Raw genomic sequence first — 12,582 nt, forward strand, 5'->3', positions numbered from 1 at the left:
CGGTTCATGAGATCCATGAAAACCGCTTGAGCATTGGTCATCCCAAATGGCATCACTAAGAATTCGTAATACCCATAACGTGTCCGAAAAGCAGTCTTGGACACATCTGCATCTCTAACTCGTAACTGATGATAACCAGATCGCAGGTCGATCTTAGAGAACACCGAAGCTCCTTGTAACTGATCAAACAAATCTTCAATCCTCGGTAGTGGATATTTGTTCTTCACAGTGACCCTGTTGAGCTCTCGGTAATCGATGCAAAGTCTCATGCTACCATCCTTTTTCTTAACAAATAACACTGGAGCTCCCCATGGAGAAAAGCTAGGACAAACAAAGCCTTTCTCTAATAACTCCTGAATCTGCTCCTTCAACTCTTTCATCTCGGTAGGAGCAAGTCGGTACGGTGCCTTAGAGATAGGCACGGTGTCTGGCACTAAGTCGATACTGAACTCCACATCTCTCACTGGTGGAATTCCTGCAACATCCTCCGGAAAGACGTCCGGAAAATCACGAACCACTTCTATCTCTGATAGTGATCTGCTAGATGGTTCTGAGGCCGTGACAATACTTGCTAGAAAACCTTGGCAACCCCATTTCAACAGCTTTCTCGCCTGAATAAGAGATATCACCTGAGGAGTACTACTGCTCTGAGATGCATAGAAAGTAAACGGGTCACCTTCTGATGGTTTTACTGACACTGTCCTTCGACGAAAATCAATCGAAGCTCCATTGACTGTCAACCAGTCCATACCCAATATCAAATCAAACCCGCTCAACCGCAAAACTACTACATCTGCGCGAATGGAGTGCCCCTGTAGCTCTAACTCCAGCTCTCGGATGACAGTGGTGGTAGTAATAATCTGTCCTGAAGGCATAGTGACATCATAACCACTATCAGCAATCTCAAGTGTGATGTCTATCCGTATGATAAACTCTAGGGAGATAAACGAATGCGTAGCCCCTGAATCTAGCAACGCAAACGTGGAGTTGCCTCCAACTAGAATTCTCCCGGTGATCAAGGAGGTATCTGGGTCTGCCTCCTCAACCTGCATGACAAACACCCGCCCAGTGGTGTTCTTCTTCCTTGGGCAGTTGTATGCCCCATTCCCTAGCTCCTTGCTGGAACTGCTTCTTGCCTTGCTGTTACCTCTGCATCTCTCGTCTCCCTTCCTCAGAACGCAATTCTTTGATAACTGCCGCCTCGTAAGTAGTGACATCCAACATGCGAACGTCATGCTTGATGTCAGCCCGCAATCCATCCACAACTGTCTCAACTTGTATGGTACACTCAGCAATAAGAGGCACGAAGCGACACCCTCTCTCGAACTGGGTAATGTAATCCACCACATGTTTCTTTACGTAAATCAACATGCATAACTAAGTACTTAAAAATTTTCTGCTAACATAAATGCTTAAGTCTTAAACATGATACTACTAGATCATACTAAAAGCAATTAAAACTTACAGACCGGTAGCGTGGATTTCTGAGCTCGCATAGCAGTGATGACCCCACCAAGAACGCGTTTCTGATACCAATTGAAACATCTACTACTAATAATAAATGCGGAAAAAAAAAATTTTATACTAATTAAAATATATGTACACACATGCCCATACATATATGCACAGAATAAATAGATTTAAAAATAAATAACTTAAATAAAAATGCAACCTTTAACAAATTAAAAGTCTGAGTCATGCATTAAATAAAAATGTTGTCCTAAACAATTAAATAAAATTTTGCATGCACTGAAAATATTTAAATAAAAAGAAGTACTAGTACCAACCACTGAAAACGAATAAAAGAACAACATGTTTAATATTTCATAAAAACTTAATCATAAAGACTCAGACGACGGCCGCGGGGAATCACTGCATGTCCGCTCATAGGTCCTCGCCTCCGGTGGGTACTACGTCCTCTACGTACTCACCTGCACCATACCAGTGTAGTGAGCCTAGAGGCCCAACATGCTAACATAACAAGGGTTTAAAATAATTTAAATCACTTTAATACTAATACATAACATATACATGAATGAGCATGCTTAAAATATCATGAACATAACATAACTTAAATTAAACTTGAATATCATAATAATACATAAACATTGTTGAGCAAAGTATTTTCTAACATCGCATGGTTGTATCCATAGTGTAATCTTAAATCATACATTAAATACTGATCAGCGTGGAAACCAACGTACGTGGCGGTGACGAATCACCTCTTAAATTGGCAGTAAACTGCCCTTCAATAGTTCACATGTGGGGACGAATCCCCCTTAAATTATCACACTACTTCAACTTCCAACATAAAATATTTTCTTTTGCTCAACCTTAAACATTAAATCATGCATAAAAATTATTTCATGAATGCATGTACTTAAATAAAATGTGTGTCCTTTATATATATTTAATTTAATTTCATACTATCATATAAATATAAAAATAACTTCCATGCATAAAAATAATTAAATATATATTCAGGACACATGCAATTTTTCATGGGTTGTACTGAACTGCTGGCCCTAACACTCAAGCCCATTTTCTTAAATTCTGGCCCATTAACATTGAGACTGATCCATTAACATACTTAAGCCCGACATTACATTTCTAAGCTCAATTAATTAATTAAAGCCCATTAAAACATTGCTGGCCCAATAACAACCTATTCTGGCCCAATGGGCCCAAAAGTCCAAAGACTAGCCCAATAACTTCCATGGGCCCCAAGGCCCATAAAAATTTAGTGGACTCACTTAATTAATTTAATTAAGCCCAAAAATATTTAAACTCAACCCAAAATAATTAATGGAGCCCAAATAAATTTTGAGATTTAATTAGGCTCATTAAACACTTAATTAAACTTAAAACCTAAAAATAAAATACCCGAGTCCGACTAACTTAACCCGGACCCGGACCAACCCTACTTGACCCACTACCATCCAGACCCGACCCAGGCCCTTTACCCGACCCGGAACCAGCCCTAACAGTTAACCCGATCACCCCCCCTTCCCTGCAGCTCTCGGCCGCGAGCAGCAGGCTTTGTGGCCTGCTGCTGGACAGCTCTTGCCATCTACCGGCCGGAGCTCCATCATATAAACCTAGATGACTTCAAGACGTTTCCAGAAAGCCAAAAACCAGCCAAAACGGAGTCCTAACGAAGGAGAACGAAGCCCTGCAAGTCGGCCCATCCTCAGCTCGCGCGCAGACGCGAGCAGTCCCAAAGTTTTGCTTCGTGCCGACGACTCAGACCATCAAAGTCCACGAAACCACTTCTCAATCTTAGCCAACATCTAAATCTTTCAAACCTAACAAACCTGACCCAAAATGGTGGCCTGAGAAAGGAGAACGAACCTCTTTTCCACAGAAACCTAAACCTGCGCGAACCATGCACCAGAAGTGATTGCTTTGACTTTGACCCATCCAGCCCCTTTCCAACCACATCACTCGACCATGAGGACCCTAAGACCCCCCTCTGAACCGTGGACCAGCAGCCATGCACGCCCATAACCATAAAAACGTAAGTATGTTAATGAAATCAAAGAACCATGTGCATACCTCCAGAAATCCGATTTGTTTTACTGAAAATTTCAATGAAAAGTTTGATGACTACACACACACACGCATAATAACTGATATGGCACGAAAAATAGAGAAAGAATCATGCCTTGATAATTAAATCGACGAAGATAGATGCGTTTACGGGCTCCGGGACGACGAACGGACCAAAAACCTTCAAATCTAGAGCTTGATCGGCTAAGGGCTTGTGGTTTTCTGTCAAAGCATGAGGGAGGCTGATGAAGAAGGTTGGAGGCGGCTAAGGGAGAGGGAGACGTGAGTTTAGGGTAGATAGGATAGATTTTTGGTTAATTAGAAATTAATTAGTATAATAACTTATTTAGGAAGATAATATACCATAAAACAAATGTTTAAAAACCCCTAATAATAATAATAATCTGATGGGAATAGCTAAATCCCGAAATATTAAAATAGGGAATTTTTAAAATTTAATAAAAGTCATTAAAATAACTTATTTTGGCTAAAAATAAACCCTTAAATAAATATATAACTATGTACTAAATTTTTCTTGACAAAATACCTTAAAATATTATTTTAAGGCTCATAAACCTCATAAAATATTTTTGGCTAAATATTTTGGTATCTCGTCCGTCCACGGTCCCGTCTACGCGATCAAAACAATTAATTTCCATAAATCATGAAAATCAATAATTATGGGTTAAATGCTTAAAAAAATAACTTAAAACATGCATAAATAATTTCACATAATTATTTAACCCATAATCTAAAATTCTAAATAAAATAAAATTCCTAATTGTGCATGCAAATTTACGTATTAAAAATACCGGGTGTTACACTCTTCACCGTTGATTTTGTATTTGGTAATGGGATGGGAAAAACATTCTCGTCATGCCCCATCGATGTCCCTGTTTTAGCTATAGAATTTCATAAAGAATGTAATAACCTCAACGGTATTAAAATTATATCGCTGAAATAGGGATGACAATGGGGAAGGACGAATTTTTTTTTCCCATCCACATCCCAAAATACAAAACTCGTCTCTATCCCTACCTCATTTATTTTTATTTTTAATCGATAATTTCTCATCCACGCCCCCTTGGTTTTTGTATTTGGTAATGCGAATAGGTAAAGCATCCCGCTGTGCCCCATAGATATTCCTATTTGAGTTATAGAATTTCAATATGTTCACATCGATGTACCTATTTCAGTTATATAATTTTAATATGTTGTGTTTATTACATATTTTATGCATTTAATAGCTAAAATTATCCTGCCTAGCTTGTTTTATTATTTATATCTAATTCAAAATTAATTATAAAATCAAAATGATATTGGAATGATGACTTTTAATTACTAAGACACTAAGTTATGAACGTTGATCGTATTATAATTATGAAAGTTGATCGTATATTAATGATCATATGAGTTATTGTTTGAATGATTGGATAAACAAATTTTTTTTTATAATTAGTGTAAATAATTTTTTAAACGTGATATTATTGTTTTGAATTACATATCAATGATAAAATTAGGTTGGTATCATTTTAGCTAGTAAAATTCATAAAGAATCTAATAACATCAACAGTATTGAAATTCTAAAGCTGAAATAGGGATGACAATGGGGAAGAAAAAAAATTCTTTTTCCCATCCAAATCCCGGAATGCAAAACTCATCTCTATCCCTAACCCATTTTTTAAAATTTTAATCGTTAATTTTCCATCTCTATACTCTTGGTTTTTGTATTGGGTAATGGGGATATGGAAAGTATATTCGCTTGCCCTATCAATGTCTCCATCGTGATATTAATTTTTTAAATTAGATATCAATTATAAAATTAGCTGGGCAAAATCATTTCAGCTATTAAATTGCATAGAGAATGTAATAACCTCAATGATATTGAAACTATATAGTTAAAATAGGGATGACAATGGGGAAGGACAAAAATATTTTTCCCATCCACATCCCCAAATACAAAACTCGTCTCTATTCCAACCTTATTTTTTTTTATTTTTAATCGAGAATTCTCTATCCTTCACCGTTGATTTTGTATTTGGTAATGGGATGGGAAAAATATTCTCTTCATGCCCCATCGATATCCCCATCGTGATATTAATTTTGGAATTAGATATTAATTTATAAAATTATCTGAGCAAAATCATTTCAGCTATTAAATTGCATAGAAAATTTAATAAACTCAACGATGTCGAAATTATATAGTTGATATAGGTATGACAATGGGGAAGGACGAGAATGTTTTTTCCCATCCACATCTCCAAATACAAAACTCGTCTCTATTCCAACCTTATTTCCTTTTATTTTTAATCAAGAATTCTCCATCCTCTTCACCGTTGATTTTGTATTTGTTAATAGGGATGAGAAAAACACTCTCGTCATGCCCCATCGATGTCCTTATTTCAGCTATAGAATTTTAATATGATGAGTTTATTAAATTTTTTATGCATTTTAATAGCTGAAATTATCCCTTTCAGCTTGTTTATTATTTATATATAATTCAAAATTATTTGTAAAATCAAAATGGTATTGGAATGATGATTTTAATTACTAAGACACTTAATTATAAAAATTGATAGTATTATAATGATCTTAGGGATTATTGTTTGAATGGTTGTATCATCATTTTAATCAGTTGCATGATTATTTAATTGGTTCTTTATTTTATTTCACTTTCTACATGTGGCCAAACAAAATGCTCTAGCTAAACTCCGTTATATCCTTATTATCGAGCGAGTATTAGTTTCTAACACCTTGACCATGCCAAAATCTGTAGCTGACATATGTTACTCTATATCATCTAGCCAAGAGAATAGGGGCAAGGTTCTCTGCACCTGACATCAATTTCTGAATCAGGTAGCAACCAGACACACCTAAGCCAACAGTGGGAACTTTTTCCTCATGCTCAAGTGACTACACTATGAATGTTCATATTTGATGTCTAGTTCTATGTACTAGCAGCAATAGCGATAAAGCCTATCGAACCTGAATCCAAAGACAAAATGAAAGATGTGTTCGAGGGAATCATATACATTGCCAAAGGGTTGAGAGATAGATGTATAGGAAGTTGTCCAGTAATATTGCATCATATCTACTGATATGATCTATTTGAACTTAAAAAATTTAATGATGATAATGTTATTTTTTGAGTATGTTTCAAAATTCAAGTAGTATAGTAATGAGATATCAAGGTAGTATAAAATAAAATGGTGGTTGATCATGTAAAATTTGAATTTGCAACGACTTTAGAATTACATGTTTAAGGTGGATGATTGAATGTTATATGGAAAAAACAAATTTTATTTATAATTAGTTTAAATAAATTTTTAAACGTGATATTACTGTTTTGAATTACATATCAATGATAAAATTAGCATGAAAAAATTATTTCAGCTAGTAAAATCCATAAAGAATATACTAACTCAACGATATTGAAATTCTAAAGCTGAAATAGAGAAGACAATGGGGAAGGACAAATTGTTTTCCCCATCCAATCCCCGAATGCAAAATTCATCTCTATACCTACGCCATTTTTTTTTTATCGATAATTTCCCATCACTGTCCCTTTGAATTTTTTATATGGTAATGATGATATGAAAAGCATCCCCGCTGTGCCCCCTTGATGTTCCCGTTGTGATATTAATTTTTTTTTAATTAGATATCAATTATAAAATTAATTGGGCAAAATCATTTCAGCTATTAAATTGCTTAGAGAATGTAATAACCTCAACGATATTGAAATTTTATTGTTGATATAGGTATGACAATGGGGAAGGACGAGAATGTTTTTCCCATCCACATCCACAAATACAAAACTCGTCTCTATTCCAACCTAATTTTCTTTTATTTTTAATCGAGAATTCTCCATCCTCTTCACCGTTGATTTTGTATTTGGTAATGAGATGAGAAAAATATTCTCATCATGCCCTATCGATGTCCCTATTTCAGCTATAGAATTTCATAAAGAATGTAATAACCTCAAAGATATTGGAATTATATCGCTGAAATAGTGATGACAATGAGGAAGGAAAATAATTTTTTTTCCCATAAACATCCCATAATACAAAACTCATCTATATCCCCACCTTATTTCTTTTTATTTTTAGTCGATAATTTCTCATCCACGTCTCCTTGGTTTTTGTATTTGGTAATGGGGATAGGGAAAGCATCCCCGCTGTGCCCCATATATGTTCATATTTAGTTATAGAATTTCAATATGTTCACATCAATGCACCAATTTCAGTTATATAATTTCAATATATTGAGTTTATTACATTTTCAATGCATTTTAATAGCTGAAATTATCTTGACCATCTTGTTTATTATTTATATCTAATTCAAAATTACTTGTAAAATCAAAATGATATTGGAATTTTGATTTTAATTACTAAGACACTTAGTTATGAAAGTTGATCGTATTATAATGATCATATGGGTTATTGTTTAAATGATTATATCATCATTTCTATAAGCTCCATGATTATTTGATTGGTTTTTGATTTTTTATTTCAGTTTCTTCATATTGCAAATCAATATAGTCAAGCTGGGCTCCGTTGCATCCTTCTCATAAAGCGAGTGGTGGTTTCTTACACACTCATCATTCCAGGATTTGTAGTTGACGTACGTTATGCTGCCTCAGCTGCCGGAAGAATAGGGACAAGGTGGTCTGCACTTGATATCAATTTCTGAATCTGGTAGCTACCCGACCCACCTAATCCATTAGTGGGAAAATTTCACTTCAATCTCAAGTGATTATTGTGAATGTTCATATTCGGTGAGCAATGACGATAAATCCTATTAAATCTAAATCCATAGACAAAATGAAAGATGTATTTGAGAGGATCATATACATTGCCAAAGGTTTGAAAAATGTATTGGAAACTGTGCAGTAATATGTCATCATATCTGCTGATATGATCTATTTGAACTTATAAAATTTGAGGATGATGATGTTATTTTGAGTATGTTGGAAAATAAAGTAGTATATTAATGAAATATTAAGGTACTATAAAATGAAATAGTGGGTAATTATGTAACATTTGAAGTTGCAACGACTTTGGATGTATATGTTTAAGGTGGTTGAATGAATGTTATATAGGAAAAATAATTTTTATTTATAATTATTGCAAATAATTATTTAAAAAGGATATTACTTTTTTGAATTAGATATCAATTATAAAATTAGTTTGGCAAAATCATTTTAGCTATTAAATTGCATAGAGAATATAATAACCTCGCATTTTCGTCGTGCCCTGTCGATTTCTCCATTCGAATCGGTTTTTGGATTCTCATCGGATTCGGAGGAAATTGCCATCATATCTGACACCCTCATCATGTCAGGAACAATAGTTGACATATGTTGCACTGCCTCAGCTAGCTGGGAGGATAACAGAGACAAGATGGCTGATCTATGCACCAGACATCAATTTATAATCTGGTAGCCACCCGACCCTCCTAAGACAATAGTGGGAAACTTTCTCTTCAAGCTCAAGTGACTAAACTGTGAATGTTAATATTCGGATAATTAAAAATTATTTACATTGATAGATAAAAATATTTTAAAGAAATATAATTATTTTAATTTTAAAAAAAAATATAAATATAATTTATTGACACTCGATTTATAATTCTAAAAAATAAATCAAAATCAAAATTATGAATTACAAAATTCATGGGTTTTAGAAAAATTTTACAAATTTCAATAAAATTCATGAAAAAACAAATCTGCAAGATTCTGTGAAAATTTTTAAAAGTCTATGAGATTTTATAAAAGTCAGTAGAAATCAATCAACTCCACAAAAGTCTGTCATTTAAAAAAAGTCAGTAAATCTCTACAACGAATACACCCTCCTAAAATCCATAGGCAAAATGAAAGATGTATTTAAGGGGATCACATACATTGCCAAATGGTTGAAAGATGTATTTGAGGGGATCGTATACATTGCCAAAGGGTAGAAAGATGTACGGAAAGCTGTTCAGTAATTTGTCATCATATCTGATGATATGATCTATTTGAATTTATAGAATTTGATGATGATGTTCTTTGAGTATGTTGGAAAATTCAAGTAGTATAGTCACGAAATATTATGATACTATGAAATGAAATGATGGGTGATTATGTAACATTTGAAGTTGCTACAACTTTAGATGTACTTATTTAAGGTGGTTGATTGAATGTTATGTGTGAAAAATATACTTTATTTTATATTTAGTGTAAATAATTTTTTAAACATAATATTAGTAGTTTGAATTAAATATCAAAAATAAAATGAAAATTAGCTGTATAAAATCATTTCAGCTATTAAAATGCATAGAGAATGTAAAAACATAAACGTAATTGAAATTCTTTAGCTAAAATAGGGTTGACAATGGGGAAGGACGAGAATGTTTTTCCCATCCACATCTTCAAATACAAAACCCGCCTTTATCCTTTCCCCATTCTCTTTTATTTTTAACCGATAATTTCCCATACTCGTCCCCACAGATTTTGTATTTGGTGATGGGAAAAGGAAAAACATATCTGGTGCCCCCTTTCTATCCCTATTTCAGCTATGAAATTTAATATGTTGAGTTTATTACATTTTCTATGCATTTTAATAGTATAATTTATTTTTCCTAGCTTGTTTTATTATTTATATCTAATTCAAAATTACTTGTAAAATCAAAATAGTATTGGAATGATGATTTTTAATTACTAAGATACTTACTTTTGAAAGTTGATCGTATTATGATGATAATAAAGTTATTGTTTGAATGGTTATATTATCATTTCAATAAGCTCCATGATTTATTTGATTGGTTATTGATTTTATTTCAGTTTTTACAGGTAGTAAACCAAAATTCTCCAGTTGGGCTCCGTTACATCATTCTCATCAAGAGAGTGGTGGTTTCAAACACCCTCATCATGTCAGGATGAGTAGTTGACACATGTTGTGATGCCTACCCACCCAAGACAACAGTGGGCAACTTTCTTTTCAATCTCAAGTGACTACACTGTGTATTTTCATATTCGGTGTCTCCTTCTATGCACTAAGATCAATGACGATGAAGCCTATCGAATCTGAATCCATAGGCAAAATGAAAGATGTATTTAAAAGGATTACATACAATGGAAAAGGGTTGAAAGATGTACGGAAAGCTGTCCAGTAATATGTCATCATATATGCAGACATGATCTATTTGAACTTAAGTAATATGTCATCATATCTTCAGATATGATCTATTTGAACTTATAGAATTGATGGTGATGATGTTATTTTGTGTATGTTGGAAAAATGCAATTTTAAATAATAAATATTATTATAAATAAGAGAGTAATTTGGGTAATTTAAATAATAAATATTATTATAAATAAAATATTTTATTGTAAGGCTATTTAAGGTGTATGGATACCGCTGAAAATATAAAATTTTATCAACTTACATGTAGTTCGTCGTTGAAATAAGTATTTACAACATGCATTTTTTGCAAGTTGTTGTTTGTACAAACTATAATAATTTAGTAACCTCATCTTATTTTACAAGATTAGTTTGAATAAACATGTTTAGAATTAATAAAACACGATTAAAAGATTTTTATATGAGTAATCGGACCAAATAAATTGGATCCAGAATGTCCAATTAGTTTGGCTAACTTGGGCTCGGGTAGTTCAGATGGTCCGAACTCAAGCCCTAGGAAGATCGGATAGTCCGAAGTGTTCAGAAGAGGCGAAGGAGTTCGAAAGCTTTGAAGAGATCGGATCATCCGAACCAGGGATCGGAGCGTCCGACCTAAGTTAGTCCATGCAATTTTCGAGGTGTCATCACTGTTGGGACATGCAGGAGTTCGGATCGTCCGAAGGTGAGATCAGATTGTTTGAACCATGCATGTTGCAAAGTGGCTTGCAGACGAGATCGGATCGTCCTATCTCTGCCTATAAATTGGGGGTTCGAGATTCACATTTTCACACCAAAATCATATCTTTCCTCTCTGTTATGAGTTTTTAGGACGTTTCCAGCCTTATTTGGCATAGTCCGGGCATGGGCGAGGTGCTCCGGAGTCATAGTGGAGTGATGCCCATGTTCTGGAACTATTTTTATAAAAGGGCTGACGATGAACGGAGGTATACTCGAGATCCTATAAATAGTTTAGGAGTATCTATTAGCTTAGTTAAGACTTTTAGATATTTTTTAGTGATATAATGATATGTTGATTATATGCTTGGACAATAGAGCTGGTGTAGCTTGCCTAGTAGAATTAAGGTACGAAAGTACTGTTCGAGATATCCGGACTAAGTATGCAATAATGTGTTGCATTGTTCATATGTCATGATTTTTATCTGCATATTACTTGTCACGATATTATGCTTCATGCATTAGCATATTGAGCTTATATCCTTGAGATAGTCTATAGTAGAGCGCTCACCCTATATGTAGTGGATGGTTGGACACGTGGACTCGTGATCAGGTCACCTATATCCACATTGGATATATGAGTCACCTCCTGGTGTGACGACGTAGAATGCTATATACTTGGAGCCAGAGTCAGTGAGCAGAATTCTTGACCTAGTGTCTTGGTACCCGTACACTTGCATTCATGTTCATATAATATTGGGTACTGATACTCTCGTACTGAGCGTTTTATGCACACGTCCGTGTTTTTGGTTTGGACATCCTATTCCACGGGACATGTCTCAAACTTGATGGAGCAGGAGGCTCAGGGAGACCGTAGTTGCGGGTTAGCAGTAAAGGTGGAGATAGGTTCCACTGTGGGTTGTTAATATTTGATTCGAGTTGTGGATATAGTTATTCGATATGATTGTATAATAATTTCAGATTTTTTTCTCTTGGATTGTTTAAATTATTTAAGTTTCCGCTGGTTTACTTTGATTATGTTTAATTAATTTAATTGTATGTCTAAGTTTCTGATTAGTAAATGATCACGGAACGGGACACTATAAATAATATTAACAACGCACATGAGTGGGTGCCCTGTTTAAATAATATTGGAGCCCAAATTTTATTACGAAAATTCTCGTGTGCGTTGACGTGTACT

The sequence above is a fragment of the Henckelia pumila genome, chromosome 4, assembly GCF_033568475.1.
Source record: "Henckelia pumila isolate YLH828 chromosome 4, ASM3356847v2, whole genome shotgun sequence".
Lineage (NCBI taxonomy): Eukaryota > Viridiplantae > Streptophyta > Magnoliopsida > Lamiales > Gesneriaceae > Henckelia > Henckelia pumila.